We start from the raw sequence: 19,065 nt of genomic DNA, 5'->3' as shown, positions 1-19,065 counted from the left end.
AAGTCGAATTTATAACTGCCAGACTGCTGTGTTTATTTTAGCACTGGGCCAGTGCCATTGACAGTAATAAAGGAAGAAGACTTCCAAGAGTTTTGATTGTGTATATGCCTGAGCAGGATAGGAAGAAGTTGTTAATGGGAGTAAACAAAGAATGATGTGGTCAACTCGGAGATAGAACTGGTTGGCACAACACCAGCATTCAGAGAGAATCTGCTCTTGACCCTCAATTTATGCCTTGACTTTCTAAGTTTTTTGAACAACTTTTAAAACATGTCATCATAAACCATGCTGGAGTTCAAATATATCTGCTTTATTTTCTTAATCTGTAATTTAATAGCCGTATTGAAAAGGAAGTGAATGACCCATGGCACAGTTTGCTTTCGGTATATCCATGTTAATCTCATTGATCACCACCACATCATTTTCTAAGTACTAACGAATCCTCTGTCCTTTGTAGAGGTTTGTTAAAAATTATATCATTCTGCTTGTTAACAAAAGAAATAAAATTTAATATAATTGAATAGAGTTGAAAATTTTATCTTCACTTTGCCATCTGTTACAGTTCACTTTTATCTATGCCAAGGAGTGATTCTCTTTCTTAATTTGCTACATTCTTGCTTGGATAAGCCTTATTTTCTTTAGTTGTTTTTTGTTTTGTTTTGGTAGTGGTGGGTTTTTTTTGTTTTATATGACTAAATCCATGAATTGGTTTTAATGGTAGAATATGAAGATGATTAAAAGGTAAAGATAGAAAATAATACCTACCGTGGAATAAAAGAGACCCCCAGACCAGTGCAGGGAACAGACATACCAGTAACTGTACTAATGATAACAATACAGTGGGAACACTGGAGAAAGAGCACTTGAAGGATGGTAGCAGTAGCCCTGAGAAAAAACTCTTTCTGACAAATACACAGAAGAGTGCTAGTGTGTGACTTTTTCAGGGCAGTGTGATCGGTGGAGAACCAGGATAGACAAATGTACCACCTTAAGGGATTTCTTCAGCAGGCAATAGACAATTGGACGTGTTTGCATGCTAGACAGATTACCCTTGAAGCAACATGGTGCATGGTGGTGGGAAGGAGAGTCCAAAGAGAAATAGTCTTGTGAAAGAGACTGTTAAAATAATTTCATCTAATGATGATGAATGCCTAGAGTAGTGACAAGGAGAATTAAGAAATAGAGAAATTGAGGAAATAGTGTCTACTCATACATTTCTCTCATTTCCATGCTCCACATTTCTTGCAGGATGCATTAATATCACTGTATTTTTTCTGAAGATCTGAGCTTTTGTGCACAATCATTGCTATGCAGCTGAGAGTATATGAAGTCATTAACTGCAGGTCAGTATGTCATGACACAGCAAGAATTTTGATGTAGACACATTTGAAGTTGTCTATCTTCGTGAACAATACAGGGAAGGAAAAAAAAGATAGTCATCGAACCCTTCTTACCCCAGTCTTCAGAATTCAGTCTGTACCTACCTCTTCTCTGATACTTTCTGGTGTTTTTCTCAATCAGACTCCATCTGTTTTGATCCAAACCCTAGAGCCCACTGTCCTCTCATGTGACATTTCTTCATAGTTACCTGTATGATTATCTTCTCTCTCTGCTAGATAGTCAGGCATCTGAGGACCTAACTTGTACATCTTTGCTTCCTCTCCCACCCATTAACTTCATGCTCCTCAACTCCACACAGTGCTTTGAAGGTAGTAGTCAACAGATAGCTGCTGAATAAATGAACATTTATCCCTTTATTTTCTTTGTTTTAAATCAAAACCTTTTTTTATAATTGGCAGCAAACATTCTTCAGAACCAGACAGTATTTATATTTTTGTATCTTCCCTAGAACCTAACATAGACCTGTTTAGACTGTAGGCATCAATAAATATCTTCTTGGTTTATTATCTTAGAATTGATTATTTTGAAATTCTTGATGTAAGGACAAAGAAGAGAGGAATACAATTCATGACATAAGAAGAGAGGAATACGATTCATGACATATACATTAATGCATCTTCTCAAAAAGATTCTCACCTACTAGGTTGCTGTATAAATGCTGACAAGTGAGGTAAATCATATTTGAGCAAGTATTGGGGGCCTAGAGGAGGACTAATAATTATCTAAAATAGTTGTCTCTAATCAATACCTAAAACCGCTGTCTGGTCATGTCAGGCATACTCCTGAGATTAAACATCCTAAAATTTCCAAATTAAATTAAAATTTAAATACAAATCAAATAGAAAATCAGTAAATGCCCAGGATCTAGTCCCACATCGGGCTCCCAGCATGGAGCCTGCTTCTCCCTCTGCCTGTGTCTCTGCTGCGCTCTCTCTCTCTCTCTCTGTCTATCATGAATGAAAATCAGTAAATGTATCCAGAGAAAACTTTTCTTCTTCCCACGCTTACTCCTATTTCCTACTTGGGGGTTGAGGAGGAACACAAGCATTTGATAGCTGAAAGCTTTTTATAGAAAATTACTGTTTATTTATTCATTCATTAAGTATGTATCCAAGCTATCAGATGTGCGGCAGTGCTGGATGCTGGATATCATGGATATTGCAAAGAATCTCTCATATGCCTTGCCCTCAGATTCCCTTCAGTCTAGATAGGAGGAAAGAAATATATATATATAAACACAAAAGGGTAAGCTTAAATGTAAAGTTTAGAAAAAGGATTGAGTACTACGATTGGAAATGGCAGGGGAATGCTTCATAAAAGAATTATCCATGAAAGACAGATAGCATTTCCATAGGTAAAAGAAAAAGTCAGGGGATCCCTGGGTGGCACAGCGATTTGGCGCCTGCCTTTGGCTCAGGGCGCGATCCTGGAGACCCGGGATCGAGTCCCATATCTGGCTCCCGGTGCATGGAGCCTGCTTCTCCCTCTGCCTGTGTCTCTGCCTCTGTGTGTGTGTGTGTGTGTGTGTGTGACTATCATAAATAAATAAATTTAAAAAAATTAAAAAAAAAGAAAAAGTCAAGTTATCAAGATGGAGGATGACAGAACTTTGAAGTGTGGAAAAAGCAAGCTTGTTCTACCAACCATGCCCTAAGCTTAGTAATCTATTACATATATGGAATTGAACTTAGAGAAACATCACATTTAAAGCAGTATATTTAGATATCATTTGCAACTTTGAAAATAGGAAAAACTCAGCATTAACAATTAGTGAATCTATTCATTGTAGGTTTGAATTGTTTTAAAGATTTTCTTTATTAAAAAAAAGATTTTTTTTATTTATTAGAGAAAGAACACAAGTAAGAGGAAGGACAGAGGAAGAGGGACAAGCAGACTCCCCACTGAGCAGCGAGCCCAACGCAGGGCTCTATTCCAGGACTCCAAGATCATGACTTGAGCCAAAGGCAGATGCTTAATCATCTGAGCCCTGCTGGCACCCCATGGTTTGAATTTTTTTAATAAAAAGTTGAAGGGCCACCTGGGTGGTTCAGTGGTTGGATATCTGCCTTCGGCTCAGGTCGTGATCCTGGGTCCTGGGATCGAGTCCCACATCATGCTCCCCACAGGGGCCTGCTTCTCCCTCTATGTCTCTGCCTCTCTCTCTATGTCTCTCATGAATAAGTAAATAAAAATCTTTAAAAAAATTGAAAAGAATATTGTAAAACTGAAGTGAGCTAGGAAGTATTACCTCATAAAGGCACACACACATGTACGTGCCTAACATTTTGGAACTCTGTTATAGGACAAATTGGGAATACTGGGGGAAAACTTCCTAAAAGAAATACTATTTAACTAGTCCATGAGGGATGATATTATTTCAATCAGGAGAAAAAAAACAATATAAGTTTATCAAAGTACAGAGTACCAGTGTTGTGAAGTGTGGAAAGTACAAGCTTTCCTTCTTCATCAGAAATAGACACCATCTCCTGCTGGGAATTAGTGCAAATATATGGCCAACAACACATACTCACTATGAAATGCACACATGCATGCACACACATAGAGACATTTGAAATTATATCCTTATTAATGAAAAATTAAAATGTTAAGAAGTAACCAGATTAATTTTTCTGAAAAGTATACTTCTTTATATCCTTCTGCTCCCAAAAAAATATGCAAATTGATGTGCACGATTTGAAAGCTGAAATGTTAGGTGGACATTCAGAGACAATTGTATTATTATGAATGCTGATTACGTTGTTCCACCACCATATTTTTAGGTCCAAGGTTTAAGAGCAACTTTATTTTTCCTCAAGAGATTGTGTGAAGCAATAAGTACAGGCAAAAGTATTAGAATATATATTATAATTTATGAATATTATATATAATATATATTCTTATATTTTAGAAGGTAATATATGCTAGTATTTTATATGTGATATATATGTGTGTATATATAAAAATATAAATCGGGGTGATAGCATGTTTGCTCTTAAAAATATTTTAAAACATCTTAAAACAGTACATAAAACTTTGTAAGATTACTTCAATGAAATTGCATTATCACCATAGACTATATCTGTAAGACAAGTTTTTGAAAGGGAGCTCCATTTTTACCTTTATCGGCTACTATTACAGAGGAAGAAAAGTTTAATAACTCTATAGCAAACAGTATCTTACACCAGCAGTATCTACAAACAAAAGTATTTTGTTCCTCCACTAAGCGAAGTATAAATGTGTATTTTAACAATCAACAGTGTTCAAGAAAATTCTATTTCTGTACTATAATGTCAAACTGAAGATTTCACTTAAAAGTTTTATTATGAAAATGTACTAATAATTAGAAATTTGGACAAAATGTTTGGTTTATTCTTGTATCTTCTATTCTTAACATCTTTCATGGATTGGTTCTTATGGTAAATGAAGAAAATATAGTTACCCCTAATCAGGGCAAAAATGATCATTATGTGACTATAAAGTAGTGGTACAGTTTTTAAGTACATACCTGAGAAAAGAATCTTATTAATTTACAGTTTTATGACATCCAAGAAGGTCAAACCATCTATCACAGTTTAGGGGCCTCTGAATACATACGTCTTTGAAGACCTTAGAACTTGTCAAGGTAATCAGGTCAGCATAACCACCTTACTGTGATGATATATTAGTTTCTACTGCAAACAAGAGGTTGATGTCTTTGTCCTTTAATTTACATATCACTAAATAATTCTGACCCAAAGAAGGAGAAAAGCCATGAAAAACCTATGCAGGCCTTTGAAGAAAATTAATTTATTCTAATATTGTCAGGACAAAAGTACATGAATATTCTTATGAGGGGAAAAAAAGTTAATCATTTTTACTCTGATACCTCAAATTTTTAAATTCTTTGTACTATTTATTTGAAGTAGATACGATGTAGTGCTGTGTCATACTTCTAGAATTTTATCAGTTCTATTTTCTAATTGAAGGATCTATGAAATATTCTTAATCCCAACTCTACAGTAAACGTTTGAGATTTATAATCTCTAATGACTAAAATATTAATTACAAGACTTTGAAAGTTGCTCTACAGCAAAATCTGAATAACAAAATAATACATATTTCTTTATAAACTTTATACATCTGTCAATTATCCCCTCCTGTTCCTGCGATAAAAGTCACTGTAAACCTAACTGTTGAAATATCAGTTCTTAACTGCCTGTCATTGTTAATTGTGGCGTGTATGGCCTCTTTTCAAATATTCTGTATTTTCCCAGTTTATTGTTTACTTAACACCTATATTTTGACACCCTACTCTCCCCTTTAGGGGATAAAAATCAGTATCAGATAAAATCCTTGTGCTTAAGGACTTTACATAAATTTGTTCCCTTTATAAATAAACATTCATTGCTAGCTTGTCTACAGAAACCCATTTCTCAAATCTTTATTTAGCTATATGTACAGTTATCAGTTTTGTAAAATGAAGTTGGCACTATTTATAAAAAAAAGCCACATGTGGTGCAGCTGTTTGCTTTTAAAAGGTAGTATTTGTTGTTATACCACAGCAGCCAATTTTCTACAGCATGAAGCTGAATGTTACAAGTTATAGGGAAAGAAAAAAAGCAGCTTACAGTTTTTATTTAAGATACTCTTCAGATGTTTTTTTAGGGATGGGAGATTCAGGCAGCCAGAATAGAGCATTAGGAAATGGGAGTGTATTTTTTCCACACAATTCTGAATCATTCCTATTTGACACCTCTTTTTTCTTGTTTCTATCAGTTGTATTTTCACAAAGTCTTAGGGAAAATTAAACTTCTGAGTAATTTTAGGGCAGTAGTCTTACAGAGAGTACTGAAAAGAAAAAGGCAAACCCAAAGCTTCAGAAGCTCTGAGATGTGAATGAAGCAAGATAACCAAGAAGGTGGAAATAGAGACTAGAAAAATAATGTTAGAAATCACAGAACGGGGGGGCACCTGAGTGGCTCAATTGGTTAAGCATCTGCCTTTGGCTCAGGTCATGATCCCAGGGGCCTGGGATCGAGTCCCACATCTGGCTCCCTGCTCAGTGGAGAATCTGTTTCTCTCCTCTCTCCCTCTGCCTCTCCCCCTGCTTGTGCTCGCATGCTCTCTCTCAAATAAATAAATAAAATCTTTTTTTAAAAATCACAGAATGGTAGCAAAGATTAAATTGTAGACAAATGAACACTGGGAGAGGGAAAGAAGGAAAAGAATTGCCTTGGATAATAGAGAAATAGACATGGGAAAGTTTAAAAAGAAAAACTCTTGTAATTATCATTAGATAAAAATAAAATTTAAGAAATTCCTCTTAGGGGCACTTGGGTGGCTCCCTCGGTTAAGTGTGTGCCTTCAGCTCAGGTGATGATCTCAGGGTCCTAGGATCAAACCCACCTCAGGCTCCCTGCTCAGTTAGAAGTCTGCTTCTCGCCCCGCCCCTCTCCCTACTTATGCTCTCATTTTCTTTCTGGCTCTGTTTCTTTTTTTTTTTTAAGGTTTATTTATTTATTTATTCATGAGAAACACACACACACACACACACGGGTGGGGGGGGCAGAGACACAGGCAGAGGGAGAAGCAGGCTCCATGCAAGGAGCCTGATAAGGAACTCAATCCTGGGTCTGTCTCCAGGATTACACCCTGGGCTGCAGGCGGTTCTAAACCGCTGCGCCACTGGGGCTGCCCCAGCTGGCTCTGTTTCAAATGAATAAATAAAATCTTAAAACAAAAAAGGAAATCCCTTTTAATATCAGATGTTCCTTCAGCAAAACTAACCAATAATTCTTGAATACTTTCCTGGAGAGCAAAAAAGATATATTGGCGGTAGTTCTTGATATGAGGTAAAAGTCTTTGTACCTCTTTTTTGCAATGTGAAGAGAAACATATGCATCCTATAAGGATGCCTCAGTCCAAAGAATCACTCAAGATAAGAGTGGTTACTTGGACTGTCTATTATATATTTACCATTTACCTTTTCCTCTCTCTGCTCTTCTCAGCAAGGTCAGTTCCAGGGGCTAATTAGGGCATGGTTAGAAATGGTTCTTCAGCCATTTCTGGTTATTCTTTGCCTGTAGTGTCTGCATATCTGCTTCAGATTGTGGTTTGAGTTACCCATCTTTTCTCCATTTCCCCCTTCTTTTTTTAATTTTTTTTTTAATTTTGTATGTGTGTGTGTGTTTCACTTGTCTTCATTTATCTCTTGTTTTGGTCACTATTCAAATCATATACCAAAGAAAGCTCCCAAGGTGTTGACCATTGAAAAGCCATTTTGTGGATTTAAGAATAAGTAGTATCATCAGCCATAAAGGATTCATTCCATGTATGAGGTGTTAGTTTAAGAAGGAACACTGTGTAGGGGCACCTGGGTGGCTCAGTCAGTTGAGTGTCCGGCTCCTGATTTCAGCTCCAGTGTGATCTCAAGGTTCTGAGATGGAGCCTTTCTGGGGCTCAATCAGATAAAATCCTCAGTAGGGAGTCTACTTGAAGATTCTATTCTCTTCCTCTCTCCCTGCATCCCCAACCCTTCCCCCCCCCCATGAGCAGCCGCACGCACTTTCCTTTTCTCTCTCTTTCTAAATAAAATCTTTTTTTAAAAAAGGAATGCTGTGTAACAACTCTGTTACAGATTCCTAAATACCCTTTCAGCATCCCATGATCAAAAACTACAGAGTAACAGACAACTTCTTTATTTTATCATTCAACACCCACTCCTTCTTTCTTTCAGACTTCAACCTTATTTTACTTTTTAAAAATATTTATTTATTTATTTATTTATTTATTATTTATGATAGTCACAGAGAGAGAGACAGAGACACAGGCAGAGGGAGAAGCAGGCTCCATGCACCAGGAGCCCGACGTGGGATTCGATCCCGGGTCTCCAGGATCGCGCCCCGGGCCAAAGGCAGGCGCCAAACCGCTGCGCCACCCAGGGTTCCCACCTTATTTTACTTTTTAAGTAAGCTACCTGGTTAGCTATCCATTACTAGTGTACAGTATCATGAGTATCAGGTCGGTTCATTACATCTGTTCTCCACAGAGATATAAATTATCCAAAGATAGATAAATCTTCACTGACAATTTTCAAGTCATGTTAAAATATTGTTTACTTTTTTTTAACTGTCTTGGTTTTTTTGCCTTCAGTAAGCTCAGAAATGACAGGTCATTTAGCATAAGAACAGTGATAATAATAGTGAATATCATTAAACATTTCTTCTTTCTGCTTAACACTTTACATGAGTCCTCATTTTACCAGATCTTGATTTGAAAAAGCTATTAAATCCCTGTATCATTAGCTTTTCTGGGTGAAGTCAAACTGTTGAGATCTAGAAACCATATAAATTTCTTTATTCTCTTCCTGTTTTCTTTCCTGTCATTTTCAAAAAACTCTGTGGGGCTATAGGTTGTTTTCGTATGTTTGCATGTGTGCTTATTTCCTTCCTACTTATAACTTCTTTATTTACTATTGAAATTGCCTCAACTATGCACATTTGGATTCCTCTAAACTTGTATCTCAGGTTCTTTATCCATAAATGAGGAAAATAATAGTACTTACCTCACAGGGTGATTGTGGAGATTAAGTTATGTAATAAATGCAGATCACGTAGAACAATGCCCAGCACATAAACATTGCATAATTGTTAGCCATTTTTAATTTTTATTATTTTTTGGTTACAGTGTTCTCTGATATACAAGGTATATTTTTTTATTTCATGGTATAAACAGAGAAACCAGTACTTTTCCTTCTCTGGTATACATATATGCAAAGTTTGGAAACTCTTGAACACTGTCACTTCAAAGAATGTCTCTTTTGTCTGTATATAGCACTCACTGAGAGAATGGGCATTCAGCCAACTCTATAATTGCTGTTAATTTACTGTATCACCAACAGAATTAGTCATTGTTTCATTTTTAGATTATGTTAAAATATAGCTTACTTCAACACTGTTGTGGGCTGTATGAAAAATCAAATTGTCATTTCCAGCAAGTTATGATGAATACTTTTATTGTGCTGTATGTATATTGAATTATTATCTTTTAAATAAATAACTGCCGCTTCATATGTCTACAAACATAAAATGTAGTACTTCTTTCCCAAAGGATAAGGGAAGCCTGTATATTATTTCCATTTTACATTTAGGAAATCTATAAATATGCTACATTTTATATAATCGCCTTGAGTAGTGTGAGACTTATATAAATGTGAACAAAATAAAAAGGAGGGCATTCTCCTTATGTTTATGTTTATGTCACTGTCTCTAATTTAATAGCAAGTGTCATATGGTTGGCCATTTATTATCCATTAATCCATTAAGTATCTCAGCTGTTGTGCTTCATAATTAATTGTCGTTATGTATGAGACACTTTTGCAGTTATAAAGCAGAAATGAATCATCTTGTCTCAGAAATGTAGGTTCATTGGACATCTGTTAAATTATGTTTCCTCTATGCAGTACTTAATTAATAAGTAAGTGTTGTTGAATCAACATAGCCCCACATAATAGTTTTAAGTTCAGTGTTCAAGAGCAGCTGTTCTGGTATTTTATGGGGATGGGGGTTGGGAAGTGATGCCTCTGGTGGAAATATTAAACTCAGAGAACTTTGAGTTTTTGTTTTGATGGACCCCCAAGCATTAATTGGGCACCTATTGTATATATGCTCAATGAATTAAAGTAATGAGAATGCTTAAGTGATATTTTGTGTACATTTGTTTAAGTTTGGATACTGGATCATCATTTCTTCCTCAACTGTTGTGGATTCAGCAGTTTTTGAAGCCATATATAATTATGTTACTGGAAAAATTGTCCAAACCATGAAAACCCATTTATAGAAAATTCATACAGCCAACTTGAAAATTAAAAAAAAAATTTTTAAGTCCTTAATTGTTTTAAAAGTATGATATTGCTTCTTTAAATGGCCTTTAAAACGCTATTAAAGGGATGCCTGGGTGGCTCCGCGGTTGAGCATCTGCCTTTGGCTCAGGGCATAATCCTGGAGTCCCAGGATCAAGTCCCACATCAGGCTTCCTGCATGGAGCCTGCTTCTCTTTCTGCCTGCCTCTCTCTCTCTCTGCGTGTGTCTCTCATGAATAAATAAATAAAATCTTAAAAAAAAAGTCTATTAAAATCCAAGCCTTCAAATGATAAAGTTGTACTTCTAGAAGTGTGCCACTTCTAGAGCTTTGTTAAGTTTCTTTTCTTGTCTTTCTTTTTTAACTGACTGAGGAAGGAAACCTCTATATGCATGCCAAATAAACATTGAGTGAGCTGGGTTCAAGCTACTGTGTCTTTTTTTTTTTTTTATTCTATTTGCCAGCATATAGTGTAACACGCAGTGCTCATCTCATCATGTCAAGCTACTGTGACTTTAACAGATAGTATTTTGTTCACAATAAAGTAATTGAAACATCATCTATAAGAGGTTTTTATAAAGATTTAAATATAAATCAACTCTTCCTAAAGGATGACTCTATATTGCCTTGTATTTTCACGTATATGATACAATCTGGTCTCAAACTAGTGTTGTCCTTGCCCATGAAGAAGCAAATGCAGAACACTCCACAATCCAAGAAACATGGGACTTCTACAGAAAAATAAGTAATATGTACTGAAGATGAACTCATACTCATATTATAGTCTGCTCTATGATATCATCCTATCATAAAAAAGAATCAGTTGGAGTACCATTTCTGAAACTTAGTAGAACAAGTCAAAGGAGATGAGATTATCTTTTAAAGAGAAAAAGATGAAGCGGCACCTGGGTGGCTCAGTCAGTTAAAACGTCCGACTCTTGATTTCCCCTCAGGTCATGATCTCCACACTGGGCATGGAGCCTGTAACATTCACTCTCTCCCTCTCCCTCTGCCCCTCCCCCTCCAAAAAAGAGGAAAAGTTGGAATAGGAAACATAGTAGGAGAACAAGTCACTAATAAAAAAAGAACAAAAAAATATGAAAAAGAACCAAATTGAACCTCATTCAATATAGATATATCCCTGAAACATTCTATATAAATTTAATTTTTCTAAGTTAAATAAGAAGTAATCCAATTATTGGTCCCTAATCAAGTCATACCAAGTGTCTTCCCTTGCAGAGCTTGGGTGTAATCAGGTGCTGCACGATGGGAAAGGGCCCTGGGGATTGGATGAAATGTTCCTGTCTTCCAAGAGATTTACTCCTCATGATGGAGAAAATTTTCTAGTTGCATGTTTTTCTACCTCTGTACTTAAAAGGAACTGGGAGGGATCCCTGGGTGGCACAGCGGTTTGGCGCCTGCCTTTGGCCCAGGGCACGATCCTGGAGACACGGGATCGAATCCCACGTCGGGCTCCCGGTGCATGGAGCCTGCTTCTCCCTCTGCCTGTGTCTCTGCCTCTCTCTCTCTCTGTGACTATCATAAATAATAAATAAAAATTAAAAAAAGAACTGGGAAAGATTTTTTTAAATTTAAATATCTATACTCTAAAGTTCTTTTATTATTCATCATTTAAATAGTATTTGATATCTTAACATTTTTTAAAAAGTGGTTCTATCCTGTAGTTAAATATAGCATATTTTACATTCTTACAGCAGGATGGGCATCATCTTTACACATGATAGTTTCTAAGTAATGTTTCATTTTAATTCCTTTATTGCCAGTTATGAGAAAAGAAATTCATTTCCAGGTTTGTTTTTTATTTGGGAAAGAGTTTGGTTTTGTTTTGCTAATGTGTATTTCTTAGAGTTTCTTTTAAGATTTGTGATTCTCTTCACTTATAATGGGTTTTTCCAGTTTTTATTTTGTCTTAGGATGTGGTAGTTGTTGGTGCAGTGCTTTTAAGTCCATTTTAAGAAAAGAGCACTTGAAATCTCAAAAAGGTTGAAGTACGGACATTATTTAAATGTGTATTAACAAACTGTTCAAATAAACTAGTTCCATAGTGAGCCTACAGCCAAGATCCATTTGAATGATGTTAACCCTGCTATTTTTGGACTTTTGTTACGTGATTCACTGATTTATGGCACAGGAGTTCCAAATATTTCTTCTCTGGGTCTCTATGGAAAAGTATATTTAAGAGGAATGTATTTCTCACTGATCTCATACTTCCTTAGTAAAATCACCGTGTCACTTCTCTCCTGATGAGAAGTTTTTTGGCAAATGGAAGCTATGTGCAAAATGGAGATTATTACTGAAATATTATTTTAAATTATCATTTTTTTAAAATTTTCACTTATTTATGATAGTCACAGAGAGAGAGAGAGGCAGAGACACAGGCAGAGGGAGAAGCAGGCTCCATGCACCGGAAGCCCGACGTGGGATTCGATCCCGGGTCTCCAGGATCGTGCCCTGGGCCAAAGGCAGGCGCCAAACCGCTGCGCCACCCAGGGATCCCTAAATTATCATTTTTAATGTCATTATCACCTTTCCAGCTTGGAGGTGTTTCTTTACAGCATTTTCCTAAATTGTCTAGAATCAGTCTGGCAGAAATACTTATTAAATAAAATATTTTTTTCTCTATACTCATTCCCTTCATGAGTAGGGCATGCCCTTTCTCCCTTTACACAACCACTGTTTGCCTGCATGTGGAATGTTGTCTTTACCCTAGAGCAAGGGAGTGGTATAAAGAAAACACACTTAAAACTCAAGTTATAGGGGAGTTCTTACGTGAGCACATGCCTTCTGAAATAGCCATGTACGGGATGAGCACTGGGTGTTATGCTATATGTAGGCAAATTGAACTCCAATAAAAAAAATTTAAGGGCAGCCTGGGTGGCTCAGCAGTTTAGCGCCGCCTTCAGCCCAGGTGTGATCCTGGAGACCCAGGATCGAGTCCCACATTGGACTCCCTACATAGAATCTGCTTCTCCCTCTGCCTTGTCTCTGCCTGTGTGTGTGTGTGTGTGTGTGTGTCTCATGAATGAATAGATAAAATATTTTTTAAAAAAATTTTTTTAAATGAAATGAAATAGCCATGTAAAACTAGGAGACATGAAGAGGGGAAAGGAGACTAGCACTGCCTGAATTTCTGCTGAGTGCCAGGCATAGTATTTGGACTTCTTGTGTACATCAGTCTTCACAGCCACTGTGGGAAAGCTAGTATTTTCCCTATTTTAAGATAAGGAAACTGAATCTCAAACAAGCTAAACTGATTCATCCAAAGTCAGAATTTCAGCTCAAATCCAGTGAACTCCCAAAACCACATATTCTTTTCATAATATAACTCTTGGATCTTGGAACTTGAAGGAGCCTGAGAAATAATCTCAGTCTCATTTTGTCAGGACATAGGGGCTCAGAGTAGCAAAGTGACCTCTCCCAGATTGTTCACTATTTAGTAGCTGTTTTATGCTATAGTCAACATAAAGAATTCTGTTAACTCTTGCTAAAATTATTTTTAAGGAGAGGTGATTCTGTGAAGTGTAGAAATAGCACAATGACATTTTAAGTTACCTTTTAAGATAAAGTAATAATGCAACTGGGAAATACACGTATGTGTTGCATTGTTTTCCTATTACTACTATAACAAATTAACACAAACTTGGAGGCTTAAAACGTAAGTTTCTTGTCCTACAGTTCTGTATGTCAGCAAACTGAAATCAAGGTGTCACCAGGGCTGCATTCCTTTTTGAGGTTTTAAGGGGAAATTCATTTCCTTGCCTTTTCCAGCTTTTTTTTTTTTTAACTTATTTATTCATGAGAGACACAGAGAGAGGCAGAGACACAGGCAGAGGGAGAAGCAGACTCCATGCAGGGAGCCCAGTGTGGGACTTAATTCCGGGACTCCAGGATTATGCCCTGAGCTGAAGGCAGACACTCAACTGCTGAGCCACCCAGACCCTTTTCCAGCTTCTTGAGACCAACTGCGTTCCTTGGATGATGGCCCCATCACTCTGGCTTCTTGCTTCCTCACCTCACTCTTCCTCCACCTCACTGACTCCTTGACATCTCCTATCTATCTTGCTACTTCCCTCTTAAAAAGCTCTTGTGCTTTTATCCAGCCCACCCATAAAATCCCAGAGTAAGTACCTCATCTCAGGATCCTTAACTTAATCATATCTGCAAAATCCCTTTTACCCTGTAAGGGTAACATATTCAGAGGTTCCAGGGATTGGAATGTGGAGGTGTTTGGGGGCATAGCGCATTATTCTGTCTAACACACACACACACACACACACACACACACATGCCTCTGTTGTGTGTTTATGTATCACACATCAACCAAAACCGTTCTTATCCAGAGTCATCTAGGAATTAGACATTCTGAATAAACAAGTTTTCTGTATCACTGTAACCAAATCATTTTTAAGATTTCCTTAATATATGGAAAATGTTCTAAAATGTGATGTCTTCCCTGCCTTTGAAAACAGTGCTTTCAATATAATTTTACCTTTCCTTGAGGAATGATAGCTATCATTATAAACATCAATATTGAGCTATGCTTCAAATATAGCAATAAATGCAAATTCAGGTGTAAGTTGTGTGATACACAGAACTCAGTGAGTATTAAGCCCTGCAGTGGAACTGGAATTTTCTTTACAGTCATTTTTTATCATTTGTTTTTTTGTCAGAAGGGTGAAATGAAGGATATACTGCCGTCCAGCCCCCTGAACAAGATAACATGATGGGCTTTCTATAAAACTGAGTCAGATGTGAGCAGTCTTCTAGAGAATGAGGGGTAGGAGGAAGATGCTTTCTCAGCATCTGAAAATCTCCTTCTAACGTGCAAATCCCTTGATATTTGTCAGTATTCAAAATATCGTTTTCTATTTCTGCATCACTAATGTCTAAAAGGACTGCAGACAATTGCTTATCAGTTTGCATATATTCTTCTCTTTCATTTCCCCCTGTTCTGTTGATAGAGTCTGTAAGGGAATGCTGGCTGTTTCAGGAGCTGTTATTACCAGGTTTTCGCCTTGATTGTGGAACACTTTTGCTGATTTGACCAGACCACATATTTTTTTTAATTTTCTTTATTATTTAAATAGACAATAGTAATAATAAAATTTTTTATGTTGGAGTGCCTGGCACATATTAAGTGCTTACTAAATATTTATTATTTTTTATTATCAGTTTAACCTGTATGAAATCTTTTCTGAAATAATATTTTAATCTATAGGACAATTTAATAAAGTAACATTTGGGTGCAAAAAGATATTTAAAATATGTCTTGCTTTCTTAGGTTATTCTCCTCAGTTTTCCATTTTTCAGTCTACTATAAGTTGTGGTTCTAAAATCTTCTTTTACTCAGTGGAACAATCCACAAAAACAAGGACTAAATAGATATCATGATGACACTAAACCCATATCTGTCAATAGTAACTCTGAACGTGAACGGGCTTAATGACCCCATCAAAAGGCGCAGGGTTTCAGACTGGATAAAAAAGCAGGACCCATCTATTTGCTGTCTACAAGAGACTCATTTTAGACAGAAGGACACCTACAACCTGAAAATAAAAGGTTGGAGAACCATTTACCATTCAAATGGTTCTCAAAATATACCCTAAAAACTATAGAACACTTCTGAAAGAAATTGAGGAAGACACAAAGAGATGGAAAAATATTCCATGCTCATGGATTGGCAGAATTAATATTGTGAAAATGTCAATGTTACCCAGGGCAATTTACACGTATAATGCAATCCCTATCAAAATACCATGGACTTTCTTCAGAGACTTAGAACAAATTATTTTAAGATTTGTGTGGAATCAGAAAAGACCCCGAACAGCCAGGGGAATTTTAAAAAAAGAAAACCATATCTGGGGGCATCACAATGCCAGATTTCAGGTTGTACTACAAAGCTGTGGTCATCAAGACAGTGTGGTACTGGCACAAAAACAGACACATAGATCAATGGAACAGAATAGAGAACCCAGAAGTGGACCCTGAACTTTATGGTCAACTAATATTCGATAAAGGAGGAAAGACGATCCACTGGAAGAAAGACAGTCTCTTCAATAAATGGTGCTGGAAAAATTGGACATCCACATGCAGAAGAATGAAACTAGACCACTCTCTTGCACCATACACAAAGATAAACTCAAAATGGATGAAAGATCTAAATATGAGACAAGATTCCATCAAAATCCTAGAGGAGAACACAGGCAACACCCTTTTTGAACTTGGCCACAGTAACTTCTTGCAAGATACATCCACGAAAGCAAAAGAAACAAAAGCAAAAATGAGCTATTGGGACTTCATCAAGATAAGAAGCTTTTGCACAGCAAGGGATACAGTCAACAAAACTCAAAGACAACCTACAGAATGGGAGAAGATATTTGCAGATAACATATCAGATAAAGGGCTAGTTTCCAAGGTCTATAAAGAACTTATTAAACTCAACAGCAAAGAAACAAACAATCCAATCATGAAATGGGCAGGGGACATGAAGAGAAGTCTCGCGGAGGAAGACATGGACATGGCCAACATGCACATGAGAGGATGCTCTGCATCACTTGCCATCAGGGAAATGCAAGTCAAAACCACAATGAGATACCACCTCACACCAGTGAGAATGGGGAAGGTTGACAGGGCAGGAAACAGCAAATGTTGGAGAGGATGCGGAGAGGGGGGAGCCCTCTTGCACTGTTGGTGGGAGTGTGGACTGGTGCGGCCACTCTGGAGAACTGTGTGGAGGTTCCTCAGAGAGTTGGAGATGGACCTGCCCTACGACCCAGCAATTGCACTGTTGGGGATTTACCCCAAAGATTCAGATGCAGTGAAGCGCCGGGACACCTGCACCCCGATGTTTCTAGCAGCCATGTCCACAGTGGCCGAGCTGTGGAGGGAGCCTCGGTGCCCATCGAAAGATGGGTGGATAAGGAAGATGTGGTTTGTGTATACAGTGGAATATTACTCAGCCATTAGAGGCGACAAGTACCCACCATTTGCTTCAACGTGGATGGAACTGGAGGGTATTGTGCTGGGTGAAGTAAGTCAATCGGAGAAGGACAAACAGTGTATGTTCTCATTCATTTGGGGAATATGAATAATAGTGAAAGGGAATATAAGGGAAGGGAGAAGAAATGTGTGGGAAATATCAGAAAGGGAGACAGAACATAAAGACTTCTAACTCTGGGAAATGAACTAGGGGTGGTGGAGGGGGAGGAGGGCAGGGGGTGGGAGTGAATGGGTGACGGGCACTGAGGGGTACACTTGACGGGATGAGCACTGGGTGTTATTCTGTATGTTGGTAAATTGAACACCAATAAAAATTAATTTATTTAAAAAAAATAAAATAAAATCTTCTTTTACCTAAAGAACAATAAGATGTTACAAACCCTCAGAAAGATGCTTGTCTGTGTTTGAGCACCAGCCTCTGATTTTTTAGCATTTATTCAGCAAACAATGGGCTCTTTCTGTGTGCCAAGCACTGCATTAGACATCAATTGAAAGAAAATACTTGCAGGGGTAATTGAGAAGGTGCTGTGGCAAGTCTGGTACTAGAAGTAGGAGTGTGATGAGGGAACCCTGAAGAGGTCATGGCTTACATCACAATAGAAGAATGTGTAACACTTCTTAAAACTCTGTGATCATCAATTTTTTTTCCAGTTCAAATGGTGGTATTTGTGGAAAATAAACTCAAAATGGATTAAAGACCCAAATGTGAGACCTGATGCCATAAAACTCCTAGAAGAGAACACAAGCAGTAAATTCATTGACATTGGCCTTAGCAACATTTTTCTAGATAATGTCTCCTAAGGCAAAGAAAACGAAGCCAAAACAAACTGTTGGGACTACACTAAAATAAAAAGGGTTGGCAGAGCAAAGGAAACCATCAACAAAAGTAAAAGGCAGCCCACTGAATGGGAGAAGATATTTGCAAATGATATATCCTATAAGGGTTAATATCCAAAATATATCAACCACTTATGCAACTCAACACCAAAAAAATCAGTCTGATTAAAATATGGGCAAAGAACCCGAATAAACAGTTTTCCCAAAGAAGACATACAGATGGCCAGCAGACCGTCACTAATCATCAGCCAATGTAGAAAACAGTATGGAGGTTCCTCAAAAATTAAAAATAGAAATATTAAATGATTTAATAAGCACTACTGGGTATTTACCCAAAGAAAACGAAAACACTAATTCAAAAAGATACATGCAACCCAAGAGTCCATCAGTAGATAAATGGATAAAGAAGACATGGTATGTATATATACAATAGAATATTAACAATAAAAAAGGATGAGATCTTGCCATTTGCAGCAACATAGATGGACCTAGAAGGAATTAGACTTAGTGAAGTTAGTGAAAGACAAATACTATATGATTTCACTTATGTGTGGAATCTAAAAAAACAATACAAATGAATAAACAAAAAGAATCATACCTACAAATGCAGAGAACAAATTGATGATTAACGGAAGGGATTGGTGGATAGGCAAGATGGGTGAAGGGGAGTGGGAGATCAGACTTCACTTAGGGAATGAATAAGTCATAGGAATAAAAGGTACGGCATGGGGAATACAGTCAGTGATACTGTAAGTGTTGTATGGTGACAGTTGTAATAGCATCATATGGCAGTTACACTTGTGGTGAGCAGAACATAATGTATAGAGATGTTGAATGACTGTGTCATTATATACCTGAAAGAAGTGTAACATTGTGTGTCATCCATACACAAATAAAAAAATATTTTAAAGTGCTATTTGTGGGAGCCTACAGTATTAAAACATAGGAACAAACTACCTGTTTGATTCA

General features: G+C 37.1%; 1 protein-coding gene across 2 annotated transcripts in view; it reads left to right on the top strand.

The window, feature by feature from the left end:
• The window catches only part of UBE2E2 (ubiquitin conjugating enzyme E2 E2), a 372,516-nt gene that overhangs the window by 299,660 nt on the left and 53,791 nt on the right, over positions 1-19,065 (top strand). The window lies entirely within an intron of this gene.

Source organism: Nyctereutes procyonoides, unplaced genomic scaffold (assembly GCF_905146905.1).
Source record: "Nyctereutes procyonoides isolate TBG_1078 unplaced genomic scaffold, NYPRO_anot_genome, whole genome shotgun sequence".
NCBI classification, from domain to species: Eukaryota; Metazoa; Chordata; class Mammalia; order Carnivora; family Canidae; genus Nyctereutes; species Nyctereutes procyonoides.
This window is presented reverse-complemented; position numbering and strand designations above follow the sequence as displayed.